We start from the raw sequence: 14542 nt of genomic DNA, 5'->3' as shown, positions 1-14542 counted from the left end.
GCTAGTGGCACAGAGAGAAGTTGATGAAGAAGCAGTGGCAGCGGCGGGCCCGTCAAATGATGAGCCAGGAGCATCCCCTGCAAGGCCTGGTGCTGGCAAGGAGAGACCCTCCCCGGCAGAGTCTGGTGCCGGCAAGGCGGGATCTGCGTAAGCAAATGAAGTGACGCGGAAGAAGAAGATGGTGCAACACCCAGTTTATTTGGTCAGCTCCCTTTTGCAGGGGGTAGATCAAGATACTCTGGTGTACAGAAGTTGCTCTTCGGCCTCCTTATGGCCTCGAGGAAGTTGCGTCACTATTTTCAAGCACACGAGATCACCGTCATCACTCGCTTCCCGTTGCAGTGGATCTTACACAACCCAGATGCAACGAGAAGGATTGTGGAATGGGTGTTGGAACTGTCAAACTTTGGTCTTAGGTTTGAAAGCACTTCGACAATTCAGAGCAGAGTCTTGGAGGAGTTCGTTGCAGAGTGGACCTCAACACCCGGCGAGGAGATTCAAGAAACCACTCTTCCCGACAAGGGGACGAGCCGAGAGTGGGGTATGTATTTTGAAGGGGCCTTCTCGCTACAAGGTGCCAAGTGCTGGTGTGCTAATTGTCGCGCCCACCGGAGAGCACCTCAAATACGTAGTTCAGATTCACTTTTCTCGGGAGAGATCAACAAACAACACTCCAGATTATGAGGGACTGCTTGCGGTCTCAGGATCGCGGCAAACCTTGGAATTATGAAGCTCATCGTCAGAGGTGATTCAAAACTTATCGTCAAGCAAGTTAACAAAGATTATCAGAGCCCATTGATGGAAGTTTATGTAGATGAAGTGAGGAAATTGGAGGAGTGTTTTGACGTTCTACAAGTAGAGCATGTTCCTCGAGCGGAGAACAGCATTGCCGACGACCTGTCAAAACATGCTGCCCTCAAGTTACCTGTGGAACCAGGGACTTTTGTGCTCCAACTTACTCAGCCATCCGTTGAACCATCAGCAAGGCTAGATAAGCAAAGGAAGTTGAGCCCCGATAAGTACTTGCTCACCGAGCTCTCAGGAGCCGCTGGCAAGGAAGTTGCTGGGGACGGTGCCAAGCTTGTCGGTGGGCAATAGGCTCCGGCAGGGCCTCGAGCCCTTACTGTAGAGACAATTGCTCCCATGGAAGAAGACATGCCTTTAGTCCTTGCTGTCGAGCCTCAGGCTCCAGGATGGGCACAACACATCGTCCAGATCCTCCAAACAGGGGAACTCCCTGAGGAACAGGAAGAAGCAGAGAAAGTAACCCATCAGTCTAATATGTACTAGTTTGTGGATGATGTCCTGTACAGAAATAGATCGAACGATGTCAAATTGAAGTGCATTCCTCGGGAGGACGGACTAGAGCTATTGGCAGAGATACATGAAGGCATATGTGGCTCTCACACAGGATCAAGAGCTCTTGCTGGCAAGGCATCCCGGCAAGGTTTCTTTTGTCCCACTGCCCTCCAGGATGCAACTGCACTAGTAACCAAGTGTGAAGCGTGTCAGTTTCATTCAAAGAAATTGGATCAGCCAGATCAAGCTCTTCAGACAATCCCTCTTTCCTGGCCATTTTTGGTCTAGGGGCTCGACATACTGGGCCCTTTTCCCCGTGCTGTCAGGGGCTTTGAGTACTTGTACTTAGCAATCGACAAGTTCATAAAGTGGCCAGAAGTGGAGGCAGTGAAAAAGGTGACAGCACAGTCGGCCATCAAGTTCATCAAAGGACTAGTTTTTCTGTTTTGGTGTACCAAACAGAGTCATCACCGACAACGACACACAGTTCACGAGCCGCACCTTCATGCAATATATCCAAGACCTTGGTAGCAAAATCAATTTTGCTTCTGTTTCTCATCCAAGAACCAATGACCAGGCGGAAAGGGCAAATGTTGAGGTGCTCCGGGGTCTCAAGACAAGGACTTTCGGCAGGGTGGACAAGTGTGTCGAGTGGTAGGTGTGACATATGCCAACGGATGGCTTATCATTGTGGGAGCCAGTAAGACATCGCCGGTGCCTGGAAACGGGATAAGGCGAAGACATGCACGCCGGTGGATCTTACCCAAGTTGGGGGCTCTCCGTGGAGATAATACCCCTACTCCTGCTTTGCGGGGTCTCCGCATGATCACTAGATCAATAAGAAGCTACAAGAGGCTCCTTGAGCTGTTCGGTGGGAGGAGGAAGAAGGGCAAGGCTAGCTCTCTTCTCTCCTTATGGTGGTGTCTAAAACTCTATGAGATCAACCCTTTGCATGGGTGTCCCGGGGGGTTTATATAGGCCTACCCCCCGGGGGTACAATGGTAATCCGGCTGGCCATGGGTCCAGGCCGTCAACGTCTACGACCGCCGGCTTCTCCATCGGCTACCGGGGCCCGCCGACTGGGGGGTCCCGCCGGCTGCCGGGCCATTGGTCGACAGGCCGACCCCACTGCTTGGCGGTCTTGTCGGGGGCTGGTTACTGTTGCCTCGCCTCTGATGACGAGGGCTTGGTCGAGGTAAGCATGGCTACAGTGTCGCCGCCTTGCGGGCTCTCACTGTAGCCTTACCTTGTCTTGTCTCCTTAATGGTGCGCGCGCCCCGAGGAGGGGAGCAAGCCGGCTATAGGAAGCCGGCCCAGCCTCAGGCCGGCTGGGGGAGGCCGGGCCGCCTACGGGCGTCTGTCTGACCGAAGGGGCCCGCCGCCTATAGGCCGTACTGGCTACCCATCGTGGTCGGCGTCATGCTCTGCATGGCAACAGTGCCACGCTAGACGGGAGATGGCCGCCCCGCACGGCGTACTGTAGCCATGCGTGTTCCAGGATTCGGGGGTGGCAGGGTCCACTGTAGCCACGCCCCGTCCCATTGTCGTTATGGGGGTGCATACTTTTAGGGCACGACCCATGGCCGCCAGCCAGGGGCCGGCTTCTTGGAGTCGGCCTTTCAGCGGCTGGCTTCTCGGAGCCGGCCCTATTGTGGCGTCCTCCAAGAGAGTTTATGGACGGGCCGCCTCCTAGTAGCCAGCCTGGGTGATAGCCGGCCGGAAGAAGGCGGCCCCGTGTCTTGGGCGCGTCAAGGCTCGGTTAGCCCATTGTTTTTTCTAAGGGCCAAAGGGAGCCGGCTAGGCTACCCGTGGTCATTTACTCCGACAGTAGTCCCCGAAGCTGGTTGGGCTTCGCAGCGAAGGGAGAGTCGAGAAGCTCGGCCAACTTCCTATCCCGAAGAGCCGGCAGGTAGGAGCTGGCTTCTCTTATGCGTTCCTTCTCGGCGAAGTGTCCTTGAAATCTGAAGGCGGGAACCAGCTGGCGCACTAGCCAGGCGGCAGGCTGACTGCCCGCCAACCGCGCGCCATGTGGCACCCTTCGGCTGGAAGGGCCTGCCAGCCCACGCGCGTGACGGGACGCCGCCGCAGGCGGGGGCCCGCCACTTCGACGCCTCGGCCCGTGCGCGGATCTTCTACGGCCCGAACTGACCGCACGTCTTTCGTCGGCGGTTCCCACTCGTCATAATGACGCGATAATCGCGGGTTGTGGGGGAGCGGGTGCAGTTAATCCCATGTCCCCCCCTCCCCCCGCGCCTCGCCTCCTCGGCTTCGCCGCGCAAGGCTATAAGTAGGGGCGGGGAGGGGGAGTGGCAGTCGTCCGCACGCTCGCCCTCACTCCGCCACCTCCATCTTCTTCTTCTTCGCAGCATCTCTCCATAGCGCTTCCATTCCGCCACTCTTTCTTCTTCCTAGCGCACCGCAAACTCGCCGCCACCGCGCCGCGTGCTCTTCGTCGCCGCGCTCTCCATCGTCCCAGCGCCGTCATGTCCCCGACGTCGAGCTCCTGGGACGGCTTCAACGTCCGCGACAACCAGATTGATTTTCTTCGCAAGACGCGGCGGTTGCTAGGCGAAGATCTTGTGCGGGTCCGTCGCGCGTTAGCGAGGGAAGTTTCGCCGGCGCCGGAGGAGGGCAAGCGAGTGATCTTCTACTCGCATTGCCCGCGTGGCGTCGGCCTACCAGCGAGCGGCTTCTTCCGCGCGTTTCTCGACTTCTATCATCTTCAGCCGCACCACCTCACCTCCAACACGGTGGTGCTGCTGTCGGCCTTTGTCACTTTGTGCGAAGGTTTCCTCGGTGTCCTCCCCACCATCGAGCTCTGGAGGGAGTTTTTCCAATCCAAGCTCGACACGGTCGTAGCAGGCGTGCCGGCTCCATGTGGCGCCTTCATCGCCATGCGGAGGTCCACCGCCGACAACCCATTTCCTCCTATCGCGCTGATCCAGTCGGTGAAGCTCTGGCAAAATTCTTATTTTTACGTGAAGAATGTCGCCCCGAATGGTGACTACGTCAACTTGACGGCTTACGTAGCCGGCCTGCCGCCTGAGAGGCCGCCTTCGTGGCCCTTCCGGGCCAGGTCGCTGACGCCGGTTGGAGCTGGTGCCGTCGCCCGACTTTGGGTGCTGATCCAGTCGGAGCGCCTGACTGGGCCCGACTTGATTGCCGCCTACGTCGAGCGCCGGGTACTCCCGCTCCAAGTCCGCCCTCACCTGATCTATCAGATGAGCGGCCGCTTCGACCCAAGCCGGCTCAGCACCAGAGAGATGCCTCACGACGAGGTGTCTTACATGGTGAACTACATCGCCAACTGCAAGCTCACCGAGGAGTAGCAGTATGGCAAGGAACCATACTCTCGTGCCAACCCCCCACCCTTGGTAAGCCTTTCTTTCCTTTCTTCTTTTTCTTGTTACCTGGTTATTTTTGGCCGGCTCCTGACCAGTCGGCCTGTCTTCAATCAGAATCACCTTCTTCATCCTTTGGCCGGGACCGCGGGGCCAGAGCGCGAGTTCGCCCCGGACCACGTGGTGGACGACCTTGACGACCCCGACTTGGGGGCGGCCGCCCTGGACGACGGCGCCATAGGGGGAGGCGGCGAGACAGGCGGCCGTGGCTTCACCGCCGGCTTTGACGACTGGCCCGATGATGATGAGGCCGAGCCCATTCTGCGCCGCCAGCCGGCGACCGACCCCAAGGCGCCGCCCGTCTGGCAGGCCGACCTTACGAGATGGCGCGCAGAAGCGTCGGGCAGCGTCGACTCTCTTCGGTGGCCGGCTGAAGAAGCCCAAGGGGTCCGCGGCGGCCACCAAGCGGGACGAGGCGGCCGCGAAGGCGGCCCTCTTCCGCAAGGTGGTGAAGCAGCCGCAGGCGGTTTCGGCGTAAGTACTAGTCTTTACGCGCTTTTTTCTTTCTTTTCTTTAGTCGATGCTCTTCTAAGTCCCTTCTCCGTTTTGCCAACCAGGGCCCCGCTCTCTCTTGAGTGGACTACTGCCGCCTCCATAGTCGGCGGGGCGGGAGGATCTGCGGGCTCTCGCCGCATAGATCCCCGCGCCGAGCTTCAGGCGGCGACGGAGCGGAACGCGCGGGAGGCGCAGGAGGAGCGGGAGGTGGAGGAGCGGAGGGCGGCCGCCACCGAGTCGACCCGGGAGACGACAGCGGAGTCGGCCGAGGCGCAGGCCGACGCGGCAGCCAGGGCCCAGGCGGAAGCCGAGGCTGCAGAGAGGGCGGCGGAGGCCTTGTGTAGCCAGCCTCCGCAACTCGTCATCCCCCTCCGCTCCGCGGCCCCGGACATCCCGGTGCCTCCGTCGGAGGAAATCGGCCGTGACCCGCCGGCGATGGAGAGGAAGGGAGGTGACGTAGTCATTCCGGAGGGAGAAGTGGTGCCGCCTCCGTCGGCCGGGACCGGACAAGGTGGCCAGCCCCAGGTGCCGCCTGAGCAGCCGGCTCGAGGAGAGCCGACTGCAAGGGCGGATCTTGTGGTCTTGTCGCCGACTTGTCGGCGCGTGGGGAGGGCGGCTTCAGAGCCGGATCTGCAGGGGGCCGCCGGCTCTAGCTCGTTGTCGCACGATCTGGAGTCGGCCACCGTCAGCTCGCTAGGGTGGACGCCGGGCGGTGGGACAACCGCGTTGAGCCTGGCGGCGCAAGATGTCCGTAGCCGGCTCCAGGCTCAGGCCACCGCGCTGAAGTAGTGCACTCAAGAGTTCTTGCGACACGGGCGGTTGTTCGGGTGAGTTTTTTTGTTCTTGATTTCTTCCGTGGGGGCGCGTCAGCGCACCCACTGGGTGTAGTCCCCGAGTTCCGAGTCGGCTGCTGAGCAGGCGGCTTGGAACTTCTTCGCAGACTTTGTTTTAATGACTTGCTCTTGCTCGCTTCTTCATCCTGTTTGCAGGATTATCACAACCTCCATGCCGCTACCTTTAACTCCCAGGTCCGGGAGGTGAACCAAAAGGCCGCCGATCTGTCAAAGAGCGGCGTGAGTGTCTTTGTCCTTCTATCTCATGTGGGGGTGCGTCAGCGCACCCACTGGGTGTAGTCCCCGAGATTCGGGCCGACTGCTGAGTAGTCGGGTCGGATCTTTCTTGCCGACTTCTTTCTTAATTTCTTCTTTTTCATATTGGCAGGAGCCAATGCCGACTTGAGGAAGCAGCTGGGCATAGCCCAGACCACCCTTCGCACCAAGGAGGGCGAGTTCAGCGCCTTGGCTCAGGAGCGTGACCGCCTGACCAAGAAACTAGCCGACCAGGAGCAAAGCCACAAGGCGGCCCTGAAGGCGGCGTAGGACAGTGAGGCCACCCTCAAAGCCGAATATGAAACTGTGGCGGCGAGCTGGGCCGAGGCAAGGCAAGCTTTGAGCGAAGGCTACCGCCGGGTCGAGGATTTGGTTGACGGTAGGCCGCCTTCTTCTTCATTCTTTTGGTTGTCCTTGCAAGCCAGTTTATCTCCTGACTTGCTTTATTTCTTTCTTCTTTGTGAAGAGTACTTTCCTGGCTACTCCGTCGCTGCCAACCAAGCCATCGAAGCTCACCGTGAGGCCCGGCGGCAGGCTGGGGTTGAGATCGCACCGGACGCCAACCGGTCGCTTGAGGAGCAGCTTCTGGCGATCCAAGCCCGCCTCCAGCCGTCCTACCGCATGCTCCGCCGGCTTTAGCATGCCGGGGCACAGGTGTTGGCCGCCCTTTGGCCTGGAGAAGTAATTCCTCGCACCCCCAGCCGTACCGCCGATTGGCTGGAGGTCGCAGTCGGCCGCCTTGAGGCCTGGAAGGCTTCAGCAGCTCGGTCCGGCGCTCGACGGGCGCTAGAGTTCGTCCGGGCTTGGTACCCTAGGCTGAACTTGGACCAGCTGCGCACCTGGCGGCAGGAGGCTGACGAGGAGCTGGAGGCGGTGCGACCGGCTATCATCCAGCGTGCCTCGGCGATCGCCGACTTCACCGACACCAGCGCCTTTGCTCCTGAGGTGAACGAGGACGGCGTCGCACAGCCGGAGGAATGGTTCGGCTGAACCCGGCCGACGGTGAAGACTCAGCGGAGCAGATCGACTCCAGCGACGAGGGCGAAGACGACGAGGAGGAAGATGGTGAAGACATTGTGCCGGATGTCGAAGCAGCCAGCTAGCCTCAGCATGACCATGCCTCCAGCAACGAGGCACATGCGAATGCTCCGCCTGCCACCGGCGACGACCAGGCTGAGACTCGCCAGCCGGCCACTCCTCCAGCCGACACTGCCGTCTCCACCAATCTTCCTGACGCCTCGGGCGCTCCCGTGGCTTGATTCGCTGTTTTTACTTTCCTGCTTGTCACTCTTTGAAAAGTTTTATTAACTTTGCGCAATTCCACCCACTGGGGGTGTATTCAAACTTTGTTGAATGCCGGCCTCTCGAAGGCCTTTTGTTTAAATATTATTATGCATGTGCTTGGCTTCCATTCCTACTTGCTTTTTGTCTTTCGGCTTTTTTCCTTTGCCGCCTTCCCTTGGTTGCCGCCTTCCTAGCCGGACAGCTGCTCTGCAGTCTGTGGCCAGGTAAGGAGTTCGGCCGTCTGGGAAGGGAAGTACTCAAGCTTTCTTAGATTATAGCGGAGCAGGAAGGGAAGCCGGCCAGCCGGCTGCTTCGACAGCTGGTTGGCGAAGGCGAAGCCGTCTTGTGTTATGTAAGTTCGTTAGTCCTTAGCCATTTTTCATGTGGGCATCCTTTCCACCTTTGGCTCTTGCTAGCCGGGCAGCCGATTCTTCGAGTTGTGACTTTCGCAAGAGAGGGCTTGGGTGCCAGCACATTACTTGTCTGACTACAGGTTGAACTTGGACATAACTCAAGGCGGCAAGTCCCCGGGCCGACTAGTCGAACCCGGTGCGGGACGAAAAAACGAATGTAGTAGCGTAACCATGGGTATGATACCCGGCATACATAGATAAAAGAGGGTAGTCCCCGAGAACTCCTCGGGGAGCCCGTTGTCTCATACTTAATACAAAAGGTAGCATGATACATACTGCATTTCAACTGTAAAATCTTCGAAGAAGATTGGCGTTTCACGGACGCTCTGACTCCTTGCCGGAGTCGTCTCTCTTGCATGCCTTCAGCTTCTGCGTGTCGATTAGGTAGTAGGAGTCATTTTGTAGAGCCCGGCTGTTGACGAAGGGGCCTTCCCAAGGGGCTGACAGCTTGTGCTGGCCGGCTGTTCGCTGTATCAGCCGGAGCACAAGGTATCCCTCTTGGAAAGCTCTTGGCTTGACCCTCCGACTGTGGTAACGGTGTAGACCTTGCTGGTAGATGGCAGACCGGCTAAGGGCTAACAACCGGCTTTCTTCAAGCAAGTCGACACCGTCTTCTCGTGCTTCCTTAGCCTCCGCCTCCGTGTACATGGTGACCCGAGGTGAGTCGAACTCGATGTCAGTTGGGATGACAGCCTCAGCACCATATACAAGGAAGAAGGGGGTGAAGCTGGTTGACTTGTTTGGGGTAGTGCGCAGACTCTAGAGGACGGCCGGTAGCTCGTCGATCCAGCAGCCGACCGAACTCTCCAGTGGCACGACCAGTCGGGGCTTGATGTCGGAGAGGATGAGGCCATTTGCTCGCTCGACTTGGCCGTTTGACTGCGGGTGGGCAACGGAAGCTAAGTCCAGTCGGATGCCGTGTGTCGCGCAGAAATGTGCCAGTGCTCCCTTGGCAAAATTTGTGTCATTGTCAGTGATAATGCTGTGTGGTACTCCATACCGGGTTGTAATGTCTGAAATGAATGTCACGGCAGTCGGTCCATTTAGTTTCTTGATCGGCTTTGCTTCAATCCACTTGGTAAATTTGTCCATGGCGACAAGCAGATGTGTCATGCTACCGCGTGCCGTCTTGAATGGGCCGACCATGTCCAGCCCCCAGATGGCAAAAGTCCAAGTGATGGGGATGGTGTTGAGTGCAGAAGCCGACAGGTGTTGCTTGGAGCCGAAGATTTGGCACCCTTTGCAGTGTTTGACTAATTCATTGGCATCCTCCAAAGCAGTTGGCTAGAAGAATCCATGGCGGAAAGCCTTGGAGACGAGTGCCTTGGAGGCGGCATGGAGGCCGCATTCGCCTTGGTGGATGTCTTCAAGGATTGCTATGCCTTTCTCTGGCTCGACGCAGCGCTGGAAGACTCCAGTAACGCTCGCCTAACAAGCTCTCGGTTCATTATTGTGTATGCTCCGGCTCGGTGTTGGACTTGTATTGCCGAGATCTCGTCAGTCGGCAGCTCTCCGTTTATCAGGAAATGGAGGATGTGCTGAGCCCGTGATGGAGCTGTGACTTCTTCGATTGCCAAAATGGCTACTGCAACCAGGGTGGGTGGGCTGGGTTGTGAGGAGTTGGAGTCGACCGCCGCCTGCTGTGTTGCTGCAGTCCCTGGGCCGGCTGCAGTAGTCCCCGGGCCGGGTTCGACTATGGCAGTCCCCGAGCCGGCTGTCGAGGTCCCCGAGCCACCTGCCTGGTCCCCGAAGTCGGATCCGACTGCGTCGGGGTCAGGCGGCACGAAGATGGAACTGGATTCCGGAGACGGCTTGACAGATGGCTTAAGGAGGCGTTGGAGGGCGACGCCAGTTGGTATAGCCTGCCGGGTGGAGCCTATTCGTGCCAGGGCATCTGCTTGCTCATTGTCGGCCCGTGACACGTGAAGGAACTCGCACCCCTCGAAATATCCGCTGATCTGCTGGACGAGGAACCGGTAGCTTTCCATGTTTGCGTCCTTGGCGTCCCAGTCGCCGGATGATTGCTGAACCACCAAGTCCGTGTCGCCATAACACAGGATCCGGCGGATGCCGAGTTCCTTGGCTAGCCGGAGCCCGTGTATGAGCGCCTCGTACTCGGCCACATTGTTGGAGGCGGCAAAATGGATTTGCAATGTGTATCTTAGTTTGTCGCCTTTGGGAGAGGTGAGGACGATGCCGGCTCCCAAGCCAGTGCGCATCTTGGATCCGCCAAAATGCATCCGCCAATGAGTGGAGTCGGGGGCCGGCGGCAGGTACTGGGTCTCGGCCCAGTCGACGAGGAAGTCGGCCAATGCTTGGGATTTGATGGCGATGCGGGGCTGATAGTAGATTGTGTAAGGAGCCAGGGCAATGGCCGATTTCGCCACTCGGACGGATGCATCCCGGCTGCCTATGATCTCGGCAATTGGGGCAGTGCATACGACCATGATGGGATGTTCTTGAAAGTAGGGCTTGAGTTTCTTGGAGGCGAAGTACACACCATAGCACATTTTCTGATAGTGCGGGTAGTTCTGCTTTGAGGTGGACAATACTTCGCTCAAATAATATACCGGCCTCTGGACTAGCTGAGCTCGGCCTTCTTCTGGACGCTGGACCACGATGACTGTGCTGACCACCCACCTGGTGGAGGCAATGTAGAGGAACATGGGCTCCTTCTCAGTTGGGGCCACCAAGACAGGCGGTGTGGACAACATCTTCTTCAGCTCGTGGAAAGCTTGGGCCGCCTGGTCATTCCACTCAAAGTGAGTGGACTTCTTCATGAGTCGGTAGAGGGGGAGAGCCTTCTCTCCGAGCCGGCTGATGAAGCGGTTCAAAGATGCCAGGCATCCGGTGAACTTTTAGACATCTCGCAGCTTGGTAAGGATCTTCATTCTCTCTATGGCCTTGATCTTCACTGGGTTGCATTCAATGCCGCGTTTAGAGACCAGGAAGCCTAGAAGCTGGCCGGCTGGTACCCCGAACATGCACTTCTCCGGGTTGAGCTTGATCTGAAACCGGCGCAAATTCTCAAAGGTCTCCTTGAGGTCTTCCAGTAGGGTGCCGTGTTTCTCCATCTTCACCACAACATCGTCTACGTAGACGTGGGCATTTCTGCCGAGTTGCTTGAGGAGGCATTTCTGCATGCAATGCTGAAAAGTGGCACCGGCATTTCTCAAGCCGAATGTCATGGTCAGGTAACAAAAAGCTCCGAATGGGGTGATGAAGGCGGTCTTCAGGCGATCAACCGGGTCCAACTTTATCTGATGGTAGCCTGAGTAAGCATCCAAAAAAACTCAACAGCTCGCATCCGGCTGTGGAGTCTATCACCTGGTCAATCCTTGGCAGAGCAAAAGGATCTTTAGGGCAGGCTTTGTTGAGGCTGGTGTAGTCAATGCACATGCGCCATTGCTTGTTCTTCTTTAACACTAAGACTGGGTTGGCCAGCCATTCTGGAAAGAACACTTCCATAATGAATCTGGCTGCTAGGAGCCGGGCTATCTCTTCACCAACAACTCTTCCCTTCTATTCTGACAGGCGGCGCAAGGGCTGCCTGACCGGCTTGACGTTAGGGCGGACATGTAGCTTGTGCTCGGCAAAATCCGTCGAAACACCCGGCATGTCTTTGGGAGACCATACAAAGATGTCCCGATTCTCATGGAGGAAATCGACGAGCTCGCCTTCCTATTTGCTGTCAAGTCCTGTGCCCACGATAGCGTGCCTCTCCGGGTGCTCCGGGTCCAGAGGTATCTTCTTTGTCTCCTTGGCCGGCTGGATAGAACCTTGAGCTTCACATTCTTTGGGGTCAGGAGACAGGGCCGGCTGCTTGCCAGCCAAGGCCACAACTCGATTCAGCATCTTCTTTTCTTCGGCGATCACGAGGGACTCGGCCAGCCGACTGCTGGCTGCTGCACACTCGGAAGACTTCTTATAGTCTCCGGCTATGGTGATGATGCCCTTGGAACTCGGCATCTTCATCTTGAGGTAGGCATAGTGGGGCACAGCCATAAACTTGGCCAACGCTGGTCGGCCAAGCAATGCATGGTACAGGATCTCCAGATCTACTACCTCAAACCATATCGCCTCTCGGCGGAAATGATCTTTGCCCCCAAAGAGGACATCCACCTTGATCTTGCCGATTGGTGAGCAGGACACGCGGGTACGATGTCGTGGAACACAGTCCGGCTTGGCATGAGTTGCTTCGGCTTGATGTTGAGCTTCTCCATGGTATCTCGGTACAGTATGTTGATGCTGCTCCCGCCATCTATCAGTACGCGGGAGAAACAGGCAGCACGCCTTTATGTTGCAAGGGTGGCGTCCAAAACCAAGGCATAGGAGCCAGGAGACAGCATCACCTCTAGGTGGTCGGCCTGGCTCCAGCTGATGGGCTTGTCTGACCAGTGCATAAACTCGGGGTTATTGGAGGCGACCGCGTTGACTTCTTGCTGCTGTCGGCGCCGGCTGCTTCGATCTTCTGTCTGGCTGGTAAACACGACGTAGGCGGCTTGCTCATCGGGGAACTCGTCTTGGATAGCTCCGACTGCTGGCCGAGCGGCCGGCTGCTGCGGGGCAGGAGGCGGCTGGCCTGCAGGCGGAGGCGGCAACGGCCCTTCGCCCTTGGAGATTCGGGTGAGCCAATGGCACTTCCGAGTTGCGTGTTTGGACGGCTTCGCGCCGCTGTAGAACTTGCAGGGGGCATCGAGGGTTTGCTCGTAGGAGAAAGCCGGCTGCCAAGCCGGCCTGCCGCCCTTCTGCTTCTTGGGAGCCGGCCGCCCCTCAGGCTGCTCGTCTTCGACTGTAGCCACCTGCCGGCTAGTGGAAGGCGGCAGAGGGGCCTTGCGTTTGTGGTCGCTTTGATACGGGCGCCGGCTTGATTCTCCAGCCAGCGTCTTGGGAGCCGGCGCCAACACATTTCCAGAGGCGTCTACCCGGAGCTCAGTCTTCATTGAAGAGTCAGCCGTGTCATATTTGTCCGCTACGATCAGTAGCTCATCGAGGGTAGCCGGCTCGTTGCAGAGGAGTCGGTGCTTGAGGAGAGTGCCCTCTCTGCACCCGGCGGTGAAGTACTCTATGGCCTGAACCTCGTGCACCCCTTCGCAGGAGTTGTGGAGCTCAGCCCAACGCGTGAGGTAGTGACGGGTCGATTCATTGGGCCCTTGTACACACAAGGAGAGCTGTCGGGGCTTGGGAGCCCGTTTGTAGGTGCTGGTGAAGTTGCGTATGAAGGCTTCGGTGAAGTCCAGCCAGCTGTTGATGCTGTAAGGCTTGAGGCTGTTGAGCCAGGTGCGTGCCGTGCCTTGGAGCATCAGGGGGACATATTTCACGGCAACGTGTCTATTGTCGTTTGCTATGCGAACTGCGGTAGAGTAGTCGATCAACCAATCTTCCGGCTTCACGGAGCCGTTGTACTTGGGCGTGTCTCTCGGGAGCGAGAACCCTTTGGTAAAGGGCTCGTCACGGATGCAGGGGCCGAAACAAGGTGGGCCGACATCATCTTCCTCTTCCAGGGCCAGGGATCGCGCAAGGCGGTCGATCCGATGGCGAGCATCATTCTCGCCGACTCCTTCGCGGCGACCAAGTCGGTCACTGAGAGTCGGATGCGCGACAGGCGGCGGGGTGGGATATCACTCCCCGCGAGGTGGAGGGGGAGGCGGGTCGCCTCGTCGTTCCACACCTCGAGGACGGCCCTCTACGTCGCGCTCGGTGGTGATTCGAGTCCGGCTGCGGCTAGCAGCCGGCTCCTTCTCTTGTCTTGTACAAGCACCGCCCGCAGTCGGCGTACGCGACGTCGCGCCATGCTCTCGGCGAGGGAGGCTTCCAGCTCGTACGCCGGCTTCGTGCCGCTCTGCAGCCGCGTCGATCAGCTGTTGGATGCGTCTGGTCATGTAAGGGTGCTCGTCGGCCCCCAATCCGTTTAGCTCGTTTACGATCGACTGGGCGGCGCGTAGATTCTCGAGGGGCATGGCGTAGACTGGGCGGTCCGCTCCCAGCATGCTGGCGTTGGCCGCGCCATGTTTCTTGACGACGCCGACTTGGCTTGGCCCTTCTGGAGGCGTCGTGCCGAAGGCAGCGCGGTCGACTTCGCGTTGGTGGGCCTCCGTGAGGCATCTCATGGAGGCTATCCTCTGGCCCTCCGCGAGGAGGGAAAGGCGGCGTGCCTCTAGCGTCTCAGCGTCAGCGTCCGTCGGGATGGGGGCGGACAGATCGTGCAACATCGTCTGCAAGGCGTCGCGGGCGTTCTCGTCGGAGGTGATGCCGTGGCTGATGAGTAGCACTTCGATGACGGTGCTGCCGCCACTGTCGGCCCGAGGGAGAGGGTCGTCGAAGATGATCACATTGGTGGGGAAGGCATCAAGCGACGCCGCGTCGGAGTCGACAAGCATCGGGTCGGTGGAGCCAACTGACTCCAAGTCCGCGGTAGGCTCGCCGGAGATGTGGACTTGGTCGAGGAGGCTGACGAGGCGGCTCTCGGGGCAGCCCGCGCCCGCGTCGGATGCGGGCTCGCCGGAGATGCGAGCCTCACCAAGAAGATCGGCGAGGCAGC

The sequence above is a fragment of the Triticum aestivum genome, chromosome 3B, assembly GCF_018294505.1.
Source record: "Triticum aestivum cultivar Chinese Spring chromosome 3B, IWGSC CS RefSeq v2.1, whole genome shotgun sequence".
NCBI lineage: Eukaryota > Viridiplantae > Streptophyta > Magnoliopsida > Poales > Poaceae > Triticum > Triticum aestivum.
Note: the sequence above shows the minus strand (reverse complement) of the source record.